This window comes from Agelaius phoeniceus, chromosome 4, assembly GCF_051311805.1.
Source record: "Agelaius phoeniceus isolate bAgePho1 chromosome 4, bAgePho1.hap1, whole genome shotgun sequence".
Taxonomy (NCBI): domain Eukaryota; kingdom Metazoa; phylum Chordata; class Aves; order Passeriformes; family Icteridae; genus Agelaius; species Agelaius phoeniceus.
Window position 1 is genome coordinate 34,828,338 of NC_135268.1, and position 13,300 is coordinate 34,841,637.

Consider the following 13,300-nt stretch of genomic DNA (forward strand, 5'->3'; position numbering starts at 1 on the left):
GAATCTATAACTGAAAGGAATCGAGAGAAAGGAACAGGGAATGATTACAAATAAGAACATAAGGGAACAGCTGAAATTAATCAGATAAACCTTTCTCATGGTCAGGATAATAATAGGATTTGCTATCAGTTTAGGTGTCTCAGCTGAGAATTTAATTTCATTAAAATTAATTTTTTATAAATTTTTCAGATTGGAAATCTAATAAACATCAATTAGTGCTTTTTTTAGAGCTCTCTTTATCAGTGCTTTTTATATGCACGTGTAAAATCAGAACCTAAGATTAATTCTTTTGGTGTGATTAAAAATTAAGGCATGATACTCAAAGTATCCTTTTTTCCCACCCCTCTACCTCCCCCCAACTCTAATATTTAGCTACCTGTAGGATAAAAATTATCAACAATCACTGCCTAGTATAGATTTTTGTTCTTCAAATGTAGCTGAATACCTCATTCTACCAACTAAATTGTCTGTTTAGCAGGAATAGCAATTTAGAGCTAGAATTTCCTAAGTATTTCCTGAATATCTTGCCTGATAAATCCATGATACATTGAAAACCAAACAATGAGAAGATACATAACTGACAATCATATTAAATCTTTTATTCCACTGCAGGTGTAACATATTGGCGTAGTCATTAAAATAGACTACTGCAGAATTTAACTAACTTTTTTAAAGGCATAAAAGAATCCCTCAACAAAAATACTCTCCCTGGTATGGGGTTTTTTCCTTCTGCAGAAAACAGTGGTTTACTTTTTCCTAGGTAAAGCAAATTAAAGTCTAAGGTTTTCAACAACTCAGATAAGGGTTAAGCTTGTTTTAGAAAAAGAGAGCTCCTAATTGACTTTCTAATGTAATTTACTTCACATTTATTCCAAGAGTACTGGAAGTTTGAGCAGTTTTAGTACAGGAGATAAGAAGGTCTTAAGGAAGGCTATGTATCGTGCAGAAGCAGTAAATGACAAATTATCCCTTCCCTTTTCATAGTACTGTTTTCAAACAATTCTTTTTTAGTGTTCAGTTGATCTGAAGGAAAGTTTTAAAATGCTGTGAGTATTCCTGCTGTCTAATCAGCTGTACTTGTGGCATGACTCACAGTCTGGCTGCTACTGAGGCGTTTGTCCTTCACCCATATCATTCACTAGATGACACTCTTGTATTACAGTACTCTTTGCTATGCAAGACATCAAACTGACTCCTTATAAATGAGAACATACATTTTAATGAAAATAACTGAGGAAAATGTTTTATATGTCCACAAAATGCTTTGTAGAGAACAATTCATATTTACAAGTAAAGATGAAAACCAAATTTTAAAAATATTTTAATACAGTAGGTACTAGTAGTCCTAAAGTACCTGTACTTTTCTCTGAAGCTGAGATTTTGTGCTCAAGACAAAATAAAGAAATGAAAATTTTTCTTCATTTTTTCCCATTATTGCATGTATTTCTTTGTAAATTCAAAGTATAGTAACAGAGTTTGCAAGATTGAGTCACTATTTTTGTATATGACCTGAAGTAAAAAGCAAAGAACAAATTAGAAATAACTTCTTTCAACAATGAACATTTCTTTCACCTAATTACATTGGAAGACTAAATTAATGAATCCTGTTACATTTTTTTTTCTCATTTCTACACTGATAGGTTGGGATTCAAAGGATTTGTCCAGTAACTTACAAGAACATCTTCAACAGAGATGTGCACTAAATGACTTTATCAATTCAGGTTTATTTCTCCAGCCACATTTCCAGTCTCCCTACGTGTTGCTAGATATGAAGATGTAGAACAGATCCATCATATTTCATTTCCTCACATGAAGAAGGATTATGAAATTAGGAACAGCCAGTGCTGTTCATGTTAGAACACACGAGAATATAGTGCCCCTCTAAATTTGCAGCATGTGTACAATCTACAAAAATGTTCCAGGTAAGATGTCTACTGTTCTCGACACAGACAGTGCTAGACAAGTGGTCTCTTGTAGAATCTACTGTGAAGATTAAGTTACCATATCTCAGCAAGGGCCAGCAGCAATTTTGTATCTGTAGGAATAGCATCAGTTGCATTTAGCGCTCTTAATCTTGGAGTTTAACAGAGAGCATTTTACTCCTTCAAATACATCTGCTCTAAAACTTCCTTTCTGCAGAGAAGATCATGCTAAACAAAGCTTAGACCTTTGTTTTCTTTGTACAATATATTTGTGAGTATACATGAGCATAATTTTTTGGTACTATAACTCTTTCTAACATATGTGTGCAATGCCACTGTTTTCTCATTTACTCAAGAGTTAGACCCAATGGTCCTTGTGGGTCCCTTGCAACTCAGAATATTCTGTGAATCTGTGGAGATATTTCAGAAAAGTAATTTACATGTATCCTTCCACAAAGACTAAAGTTCTTTTTTGCACTGCAATATATCCAGTTTTCTAACAGAAAAAATCTACTTGGTTTCCCTGGTTCCAGCGAAGACAGAGTGAGCTTTTTGTGCCAGCCATGAGAGGGCAGAACTGGAGCCATATGGGCATGGTCAGGTTGGTTTTTTTACCACCTCAGGTCATTCCAGGGCTGGGGGTAGGGGACACTTCTGAGAAGGCCATGGTGGGAGGGGGAAGCTGTTTGCTGTTGTTCATTGTCACCTGAGGTCTGCAGTGAGCATTTTTGCGTGTGAATCACCCTCTCTTTTTATATATTTCTGCCATTAATAATGTCACTGTTACTGTTGTAGCTCATTTCTGTTTCCAGTAAATTGTTCTTACCTGAACCCATGACCTCTGCCTTTTGTGCTTTCTGTCACAGGAGGGCAGGGACTCCTGGGTTTTGGGGGCTTTTTAGTGGTAGCACTAATTTGGGGAATACCATTTCTAAACCACAAAATTAGGGTAGAAATATTTTACGTGTTCAAGTTATAGACCAAGTTGCAAGAAGTTCATTTGAAGCATTTCCCAAGCTGTCTACTGAGATGTAAACATTTCCAGCTCACGATGTATCATGAGTTACATGACCTACTTAAAAAAAAGAAAAAAATCTTAATTCAATGATTGGATCCAATGTTTCAAAATATCTGTGATTTTCAAAACACTTATTAATATTTGAATTTTAAAAATTCATATTAGTGATTTTCAGTCAATGAAGCCCCAATTCAAATGCCTAATAAAGTTTGAAGTGATATTTGTCCTTCTAAATATTTCAGGGTTTTTTTTCCACTTCTAAGCACGTCATCCGCTCCATGCACTTCTGCAGATCTGTTGTCAACACCACTCTCAAACTCCTCAATCTATTTTCCTTCTGAAAGCTGGTCCTCTTATCCTTCATTCCTGGTGGACAATTACACACTGTCAAAAAAAAAAAATTGCAGGAAAACCTTCAGCAGAAAGATATTTGACACTTGTATTGGAAAACTGAAAACATTAAAGCCCATAAAAGGAGAGGCACAGATGGCAGGAGAAGCAGCTGGAAGCATGGTTCATTTCTCCTGCTTTGTTAGGTCAATTAGATTATGTGAGTATGTGCCAGGTAATGGCTTTTTCCCTGAGCCAGTGCAGCTTTCAATCAACCATCCTCCTCCAAGCTAGTTAATTATACATGTCAAGGATGTATGATTTTAATGACAGCTCTCAGGTTGACAGTGCAAGCAGCTGTCTTGGTGATTCAGAAACCAGCAAAAATGTCGCTGATAACTAGACATTAGAAATGGCCCGCACTAAATCTGCTATTAAAATTAAAGTCTGCAGCACCAAACTGTGGGAAAGAAAAGCTGATACACATCTACATTTATTCAGAAGAGGAGGACAAAAACAGGAATATTTTTAAGCTATAAAGAAGGAAAAGAAGCAGAGAAGATAACCCGGGTATCTAATCTTTGGATTTCATTGCCTGCAGTAAGAGTCAGCAGTTTGAGACAAAACCACTACTGACAGGTCTCACAATGAGTTTTGGGTTTCTATATTAAATTACTCTGCTCCATGAAGTGTTGATTATTAAGAAATATAGTTTGCTAACTAAGACTTAGTAATTTCCTAATTACACTTCTCCCACACTGGTGCACACTTAAGCAGCTAGAAAGCGAGCAGCCAAAGAGTCAGGAAAAATCATAGACATTTCTACAATTAAAAGATACATCGGTAATTTATTATGTGTACAAACATGAAATGTCACATCTTATAATTAGAGTTGTAGTCAGTGCTGTGAATTTTAAATGCTACATGATGAATACCATAAGAAAGATGGAGAAGGACTTTTCACAAGAGCAAGTAGTGACAGGAAAGGAGGAATGGCTTCAAACAGAAAGAGAGCAGGTTTAGATAAGATTTGAGGAAGAAATTTTTTATTGTAAGGTTGGCACAGGTTGCCCAGAGAAGTTCTGGATGCCCCATCCCTGCAAGTGTTTAAGACCTGGTTGGACAGAACTCTGAGCAACCCGGTCTAGTAAAGTTGTCCCTTGAAACTCGATGGTCTTTAAAGTCCCTTCAAACTCACTCTAATCCATGATCATATGACAATCTTCCTAGCAATATATTTCCTATTGGAATATGCTTTTCTGAGAATTTCCAACAGAAATTATACATAAATCAGTGTTCATTCCTTAGTTATATCATGTCAAAGCTAAAAATTTTCACACAGGTGGCTCCCTGAGTAGCTCTTCAGGCACTGGAAAATTGTCTCAGGAAAAAAACGAGATTATTAAATGAGTTAAAAATTTTATCACAGCTCAGTTTCTGTATTAAAAAAAAAAAAGCTGAATAATGGTATGGAATTCAATCCATAATGCTCAAATTCTACAAGGGCATGGTATAGGTAACTCTGCATGCACTCAGAACCAGCTTAATTTAATTTCTATGTTTGCATAGTCAACTAAGGGATACAAGAAGGAAAAAAAAGTGTACATAGTAATTTTTTGGAATGGTATACTGACCACTAATCTGCCAACCTTGAAGTCAGTAACATTTTATCAATCATAATGATAAATTCACCTCATGTATTCCTAGACCACTCTGAAATAGAAAAAGCTGGGTGGAGCTGCTGGTTGCATCGGGAGTGTTTTCACTTCACCTTTGCCTCCAATGTGTGCAGTTTTCTGCCACTGCCTTGTTCTAGCTCAGGAGGAAACAAGTAGTAGCAGGATGTTACAGAGCAAGATGGAGCTTACTGACCTTACAGGGAGGAGGAGATCACAGCACCAGAGCTGCAGTTCTCTCCCTTTTGCATTCCACTTCACAGCTTCCCAGAGGAGTTCTGCTGAATCCAGAACCAGGCACATAAAGTTGGTCTGGACTTTACCACAGTCTGCATCCAAATGATGTATTCATTTCAATTGCTGTTTAAAACAGAACACCACAACAAAACAACAACAAAAAGAAGAATCACAACATTTTCTTTTAGAAATCCAGTAACAAGTCAGATGCATGACTGGCCATCAGAGATGTTTTTCTGTATTATGTTTGTATAAGGTTTAATGAAAAAGAAAAAAAGTGAACTGCAAATATCAAGCACCAAGGCTCTGGAGAGGCAGGACTACCTGAGCCACCTCACAATTTTTTTCTGGACAGGAAGGTTGTAGAGAACCACTAGTGAATTACATTTTTACTGTCTCCCATGTTATGGCTCTTCCCAAGTTCTATGATGAACTTTTTCTTCTTTCTTCTAAGAACTATATGGTCTGAAAAAATAATGAGGTAGCCATAGGGCTTTTCTGCAGATGTGCTGCTCTTGAAAGGCCATTTGAGACCTTCCTATTGTTATCTGAGATGCCAGCAGGTGTCTGATCCCACTAAAATAGCTCACTTAGGAAAGCCTCTTAGCATAAGATCACTGCCCAGAAGCTCTTGGAATGACCAGCTGCTGTGAAACAACATGGTGAGCTTGGTAAACTTATTTAAACTTATTTAATTAGTCACCATATTGTTGTGACACTAAATTGAAGGTGAAACTTTTCAAAACCACGCAAGTGCACAATCCTATGGAATCAGCAATTACAATGTTAAAGAACTTCCAGTAATTTTGGCACTCTGAACCTGTTACCAGTTATAAACTTGAAAGGAAGATCACAAAACTTTTAGTCAAGTCACATCAGTACCTGGGAAATATTTACAACTCTTCCTTATCCCTAGCACTACCTGTCAGTGTGTACTTTGATGGCATTAATTAATGTTGAAAATTCAAATGAGGCAGAAATCCAGGATAGTATCTAAAACAGCATTAGTATCTTTCATTTCAAAAATACAATTTAATGGTATGTAATCTATCCCAACATCCCCAGCCAAACAATATCAGTAGCTTTTCTTCAGCCTTGAAAAATAGTGACTCTTTCTGCTATCTTCATTCCCAGATGATCAATAACATAATGAAAGCCATTTGAAATCTTGTTTCACTGAAATACAGACATTATAGCAAGTAAATTAATTACCATCTCCAAAAATAAAATCTTTACTGAAAGCAAATTTCAGTAATGTTGGTACAGCAAATCACAAAACCATGCCAATAGGTTCTATTAAAAATTGCAGCTTTTTGCAAAAACAGACGTTTCAGGCTTGAGAATTTTGAATTACAAAAGTCTCTTGATTAGGGAATACAATTTTTTTACAGAGGAACTTGCAGCTATTTAAAAAACAAAATACGAAACTTGTTTATTTGGGATATAAATAAAGAATTAAAATAATTCACCAGCACTTTTTTAAAAAGCATAGGCAAGGAGATCATAACTACGCAACTCACGTCTGAATATTTTCCTCACTTCAGAAAACATGGGTAATCAAGACTTTTCTGGCCCCTGCTCCTTTTGTATCACTCCTGAGTTGCTCAACCCTGAGATGAGCTCAGTTGGCCAGAGCAGAGTGCTAGGGATGCCAAGGTTGTGGTTTTGATCCCTGCATGGGCTGTTAGCTTAAGAGTTGGACTCAATAATCCTTGTGTGTCCCTTCCAACTCAGAATATTCTGTGATTCTGTAAGTCAGAAGAAAATAACATTAAGTGCTGTCTTGAAGACCACTGCTAATGAAAAAGCCTGCAGATGATAAAGGGAATAATTCAATCAAATACGTGGTCAGAGTTTGCTTCTGTCATATATGCATTCAAGAAACACAAGTCTGTTGCTTTGAAACAGGCCCTTACAGCTTACACCTGGCTGGATATAAGAGAGAGCTGAGGTGTAAATAATTATAAACTCATCGTGGGACTTTGTAAATCAACACACTTATGCAGTGGCCATCTTACCTCTTCTGTGTGATGGTGCAGAGCAGCCAGTCTAAATGGGGGCATTAAAATCTTTTCAGGTAACTCCAAATTCTGTCTGGAAAATACCAGAGGATGCCTTTTTCTCATTCCATCTTTCTCATTACTATACACAGCATGGAGAGCCCATCCCACTGTGATATGTACAACACAAACAGCACAGTGAAAGGTGATACTCTAAGAAACCTTCTGAATTATTTATTTGGTGAATGATGTGCATAAACTACTCCTTGGTCTGGGTGCACTCTATATAAGTTAAATATAGGATATCTGCTTTATATAGAGTTGAATATTAACTGACTTTGGACTGAGGTCTTGACATTACAAGGAGTACTCTCTTGTAAAATTAGATCCAAAATTAATACAAAAACTTTTCTTTATAAAAATATATATATTTGCATATGACCAAATATCTGGCTTGTGTTTCAGTGTTACAAAATATTACAAAGAAAGAAACACATCAGTTAAATCATATTTTCTGATTCACAAGGAATAAAAAGGTAGAACTACAGTGTGAAATGCTCCAAACGATTAGCCTGTGAAGTGCTCTGAGGCTTTCAATGCTTTTTCCCCTGAAGTACTAAAAGGTTGTTTTTCTTTTGTGAATGTGATTTCAGAGAGGAACAATGTACATTAATTAACATAAAAACAGGTTTTTCAGTGTTCACGGTTCTCCTAAAATCCGCTCTTTACATCTGGTGCTGAATATACCATTTAATGTAACATACTCTTTAATATTTAAAAGATTTGACATCCACTGGAGGCTTAACATTCATTTCATGAACACTACTTAGGATCTAAGCAGGTCGTATGAGACCTGGCATCCTAACAAGGTCTCATCTTGAAAATACTTATGATGAATGGTACTGAATAATTCTCCTCTGGAAAGGCTCTGATCACAGCATTTGTAAGTATTATCAGGCCTGACCTATCAGCTGGATTTCAAAGTAACTATTTCATTTTGTTTTCTTGATTGTGTTAACTTTAACCAGGATTCTTGGCCTAACTCATTTCCACACACAGCTGCACAAAAGCTTGTGCCAACAAAAGAAAAGTGGTGGCACAGAAGTATGGCTAAACTAAGTGCTTCTTTCAGCTGCAGTACATACTTAGGCTGCTTGAGAGGCTTCCTAGCTGACTTACCAAAATAACACCAACCTTTCTGAAGTGAGAATAGGCTAAAAACCTCTATTTTCTTCAACAGTAGTTCCATTATCTCAAAAAAAAAAAAAAAAAATAAGACAGAGCAGAAGGAGCACTGGGACAGCAAATGGCAGCTGCAGCTTGTTGCCTGCTCTCCAAACTGCTGGTCTGCATAGCAAGCCAGAGAGGGGACAGACAGAAGGCAGCAGAGCAGCTCTGCAGCAGGCACCCCTACCCCAGGGGGAGATGGCACCACTCTTGCAGGAACACACTCCCACGTTTGTAACTGTAGTGGAAGCACTAAGGTAAACTTGGAGTAAACTGTTTGAAACATAAATAAGCTTCAGGCTTTCAATCAGGGTCTGTGCAGTCTGAAGGTAAGGACAGCTGGATGACTACTGGAGTGCAAAAGGAAAGATTTCTTACTGTGTTTGCTACAGTTATTGTGAATATGTATTTGCTATATGCCTATAGCTTTCAAAAGTACTCTAACTGGGATAGTGAGAGAAGTGCTAATGAAGTAAAATAATTTAAGTAAATGTTTTAGATTAGATAAGAATAGCTCTCCAAAGTTGTTAGTAATTTCTAATAAACAAGACTTGATTAAGAAAAAAACACAAAACTGAATGTAGCACAGATCATATGAAGCCATAAATCATAGCTAAGCAGTGTTAGCAAAAGACCCCCACAACTGAACATCTATTTATTTTATATATTTTCATATTTATTTAAATATATTTTCATATATTTATTTTCTATATTAGCAAAAATTTTCCCAAACAGGAAAAGTTAAACATGCTAGCAGAATGACTTTCTATATATGTCCTGTTGTGGAAGTGTTGACGAAAATAAAATCTCAGGTATTTCTTGACATGTAATGTATAGAGCCCAGATGTATAGAGCCCATAAAATTTCACCAGCCCTATGATATAGATTATACTAAAAATTCAATGTACAACATGGTTTAAGATATTCTTCATAAATGAAAACATTGTGGAGTCTTAAGGGCTTCAGTCTCCTCTATAATTCAACTATTAAACTAGAACAATTATTATTGCTACTATGAGACAATCAAAGAGAGTCAGTAATTTTATACTCTTATGTTAGTGTTAGCTTATCTTTGAAAAAAGTGAATGTTCTGTTGGACACTTTTGTTGGAGCCGAAAGCTTAATTGGAAAAAAGACCACTGAGTATCAGTAAAGCAAAATGCCAACACCCGTGACACAGTATTTCCACTGAACTCTGATGACACAAAGTAGGAAGAATTCCTTTTTTTGTGCCATGATGGCTTACCATTTAGCAGGTGGAGAATAAGCTACTTCATCCAAAATAGTCAGCCAAATAGTTATTTGCATGATTACAGAGAATTGTCTCATTAAAGCGTCAGTGCCCAGATTATCAAGTCTCTTTTTCCCTCTTTTTTTATCTTTGGCAGAAAATACATGTGTGACTGGCATCATTAAAAGTCTAAAGAATGCTGTTTGGTACAGCTGATAGAAACTATTTTCTTTGAGACAAGCACAGTTGAAAAATATACTTTATCCAGTTACCCTTTTATTAAGATTTCAGAGTGTAGAGACAAGAGGACTTCCAAAAGAGCTCAGAGCAAAAGGACTGGTGGAGAGAACTCACTTAATAAAAGCCCATATCAAACTCATTCTGTCTATTGTTAGAGTTCAAATGTGAGTCACCAAGACATCCTTTTTGTACGGATTACAAAATATTTCAGACGACATAAATATGCTTTAAGCTAACAATCACCTCAGAAAAACAATGAGAAAAGCAAAAAAATAAACACATGCATCCATATTTCTGGTGCTTCAAGCAATTTTCTAGTCAAATCTATAGTTAGTTTTATCAACACCTTCCACATCTATAATTTCTATCAGAAGAAAGAACATCACTGGTTTTCACTGTAAAATTGCCTTCCATGGCTGTCTTGACTTGAAGATGGAATTATCTCCACTACAATGAATTCCTGGCTGCTCTTTAAATGAAAAAGATTTTTATTGTGCAACAGAGATGTTTATCAATGCAACATGCAATTCAAAAGTAGATTTTCCTAAAGTCAAGTGAAGCTCTCTGTGGATTCCTCCATACTTTGTTATGATGTTAGAGGTTCCCTCTAAAAGAAAATGACATGCCAGCCAAGTTATTTCTCCAGCTTTAATTCAGACAGAAGGAATCAATCACCTTCCTAAAATTTCTGTTCATTGTAAACAGATTCTTTAAAGACCTCAAACAACCTGTTTATGAAAAAATTTTGCTTAGTATTTAAAAATGCTTAAGTTCAATCATCAAGGTCCTAAATAAGAACAAGGTAACTCAAAGTGTAAATTTATGAATAATTGTCATTACCAATTCCAGTTCTTCTATTGACACATTTTCCAAACACTACAAAGGCTAATTAACATAAAGCATACCATTCATTACATATCAACTACCTGAAACAAACAGCTGGATTAAAGCTGTTTCATAAAATGCTTGCAGCTCATCCTAAGCCATTCTTAGGGGGAAAAGTGCAGTAAAGAGAAATGCTTACCTTGACCTTGGAATTCCAATCAAAACCCACTCACTATTTCCCTCCAGAGCTTTTGGAAAAAAAAAAAAAAACTCTGTATGGTTTCCTAGCACAGATCACAGTAATAAACCTCATGCTAAGGATTTTAAAACCACCAAAACTTTAAAACCACGAACTGAAATTCTTCCTAACACATATTTTTCCTTGACCACCATCTGTATAAACCAGCATTGTCCTATGACCTGCATAATACAGTCAAGTGAAATCAATGTTCCATTTTGTCATCCATGAATGCATATTTTTAATATCTTCACAGATCATGCTTAGTAAAGAACACAATAAAAAGATTCAAAATTTTTGTGTTGTTAAAAATAGTAATTTTTATTAAACTTTTTTGTTTCATTGTTTAAAAAGAAAAAAAAACCCAAAACTTATACACCTTCAAAATTAGTGGTTCCATTCTGATTCCACTGAAAACAGAGTTGTTTGGCATTGTGTTACAGGAATAGCCATGAATACTGAATACAAGTATACTGAAAAAACATAATTCCTAGCTTTAAAGTCCAGTTTCACAGATTTTTCTACATAATTTATATCACTTAAAGTCAGCTCATGAATACTTTAAATGTGCAGAATGCACGTGAGGCTCTGATCCTTTTCACATGAGCATCAGAACGATGAGTCATACTGAATTTATGGGATTAGAAGTGAGTCTAGAAAAAGTCCTACTTACACAGCACTCCAAACAGAAGAACTACTCAGCATCAAGATTCTTATTGCAAAGCAAAAGAGCTGTTGAGGAATTAGCGGTGGGAAATGATAACTCTGTAAAATGTATCCTGTAAATTGATATGAGAAATGCAGCATGCCTTTGATATACTCTCAATAGCTATAATCTGGAAACATATTATTTAAAAGAACCTCTCTGCACTATTTGTACAGACTGTTATTTCTTAAGTACTCAAGTTGAATTTCAGTTCTTTCTTTCTTTAAAAAAATGAAAAAAGTGGAAACAAAATACTTGTCAAAGTTGGTGTTATTCATCAAGCTTTTAAAACAGGAAAAGGAGAATACTGTAAAATTCAGTATTTTCCACAGGGTGATCACTCCTAACTTCTAAATAAACTTCAATGTGCCAAAACATTGTTCCACTAAACTTTTAAATATCATGATCTTTCCAAAAAGTAATTATTTTTCATACACCAAAAATCCATTTTCTTTGTATGCTAACTGGTATATTATATTCAGTTATACTGATTTGTTGCCTGCAAAATGTATAGCACTATAGCACTATAGTTTTAGAACTATTTTCCTTACATTACCTATTTAAATAACTTAAAACTTATAAAAAATACATTTAAAAAACATAGAGAACAAAAAAGAGTTTGACCTGTATACTTTTTCCAAGATACAGAAGACTAAGCATAACACAAATTTTTAAAGCAATTCAGTTTAAAATGTCTATCTAGAATATGCATAAATTGCTGTTTCTCCATTTAACCCAGCAAATTTACTTACTTAGTTTTCCAATCAGTCTGAACATTAAATAAATGTAACAGACAATACTTCAATATGTATGCAGAACAAACTTAAATGTCTGAAGAACTTTAAATTGTACATTCTCCTACAATATATGTTCTTCACTGTAAAAAATTATTAGTACAAGTGTGGTTTGTGATAAATTGCTATTTAAATTTTAGATGAGAAACACATGAATATTAATGAAAATTCTTTACTTGTAGATTAATACTCACCGTTTAAAATGGTAATCCAGTTTTACTGCATAATATTTATTATTATATTTAGTCAATTTCTATAATTAGCTAAAAGATGGTTAGAGTTAATTTCACACTGTTGTGTTCAGAAAATATACACATTTTCAGCTTTGATCAGATACAATAGTCTTTACACAATTCGTATTTATCTTTCTAAACTATCAAGTGAATTACTTTCAACTTTTTAGAAAACAATCAAAACAGCTTTTATCTTCTCCATTTTATCATCTGTGAAAATATAAAATGAGTCTCTTCTGAATTAAGAAAAGTACTTCTTAAAAAATCTAATTGCAGATGGAAAGACAAATGTTTGGTAAGGAAAGATTCCAGAAACTTAAAATACTTAGTTCTGTAATGCTTTGGCAGATGGATAAGATGATTGAAAATTTTTGAACAAATTGTTGCTTCTTTGACACGCAAATTGCCTTATTAATTACTGAATGTGCTGTATACAGGAATTCTCCTTTCTTTTTATCTTATATTTATTTGTTGAGTCCCAAAAGATTAAGATTTTTTCATTACTCTCAAAGGATACATTATCAAAGATCAAACCATGTGAGTGGAGAATTATTTGTCTTAGTGCAATGTACTTGCATTTCTTGAAAATAAATCAAAAATTGGCTTTTTTTACATGTGGATAG

General features: G+C 34.8%; 1 long non-coding RNA gene across 1 annotated transcript in view; it reads right to left on the bottom strand.

The window, feature by feature from the left end:
* Window positions 1–365: 365 nt before the first annotated feature.
* LOC143693959 (uncharacterized) overlaps window positions 366–13,300 on the bottom strand; it is a 61,714-nt gene continuing 48,779 nt past the window's right edge. The window contains exons 7-8 of the long non-coding RNA XR_013182080.1: window positions 5,143–6,359; window positions 366–3,324 (exon numbers count right to left, since the gene is read on the bottom strand). This is a non-coding gene — a long non-coding RNA (uncharacterized LOC143693959). The remainder of the gene's footprint in view (window positions 3,325–5,142; window positions 6,360–13,300) is intronic.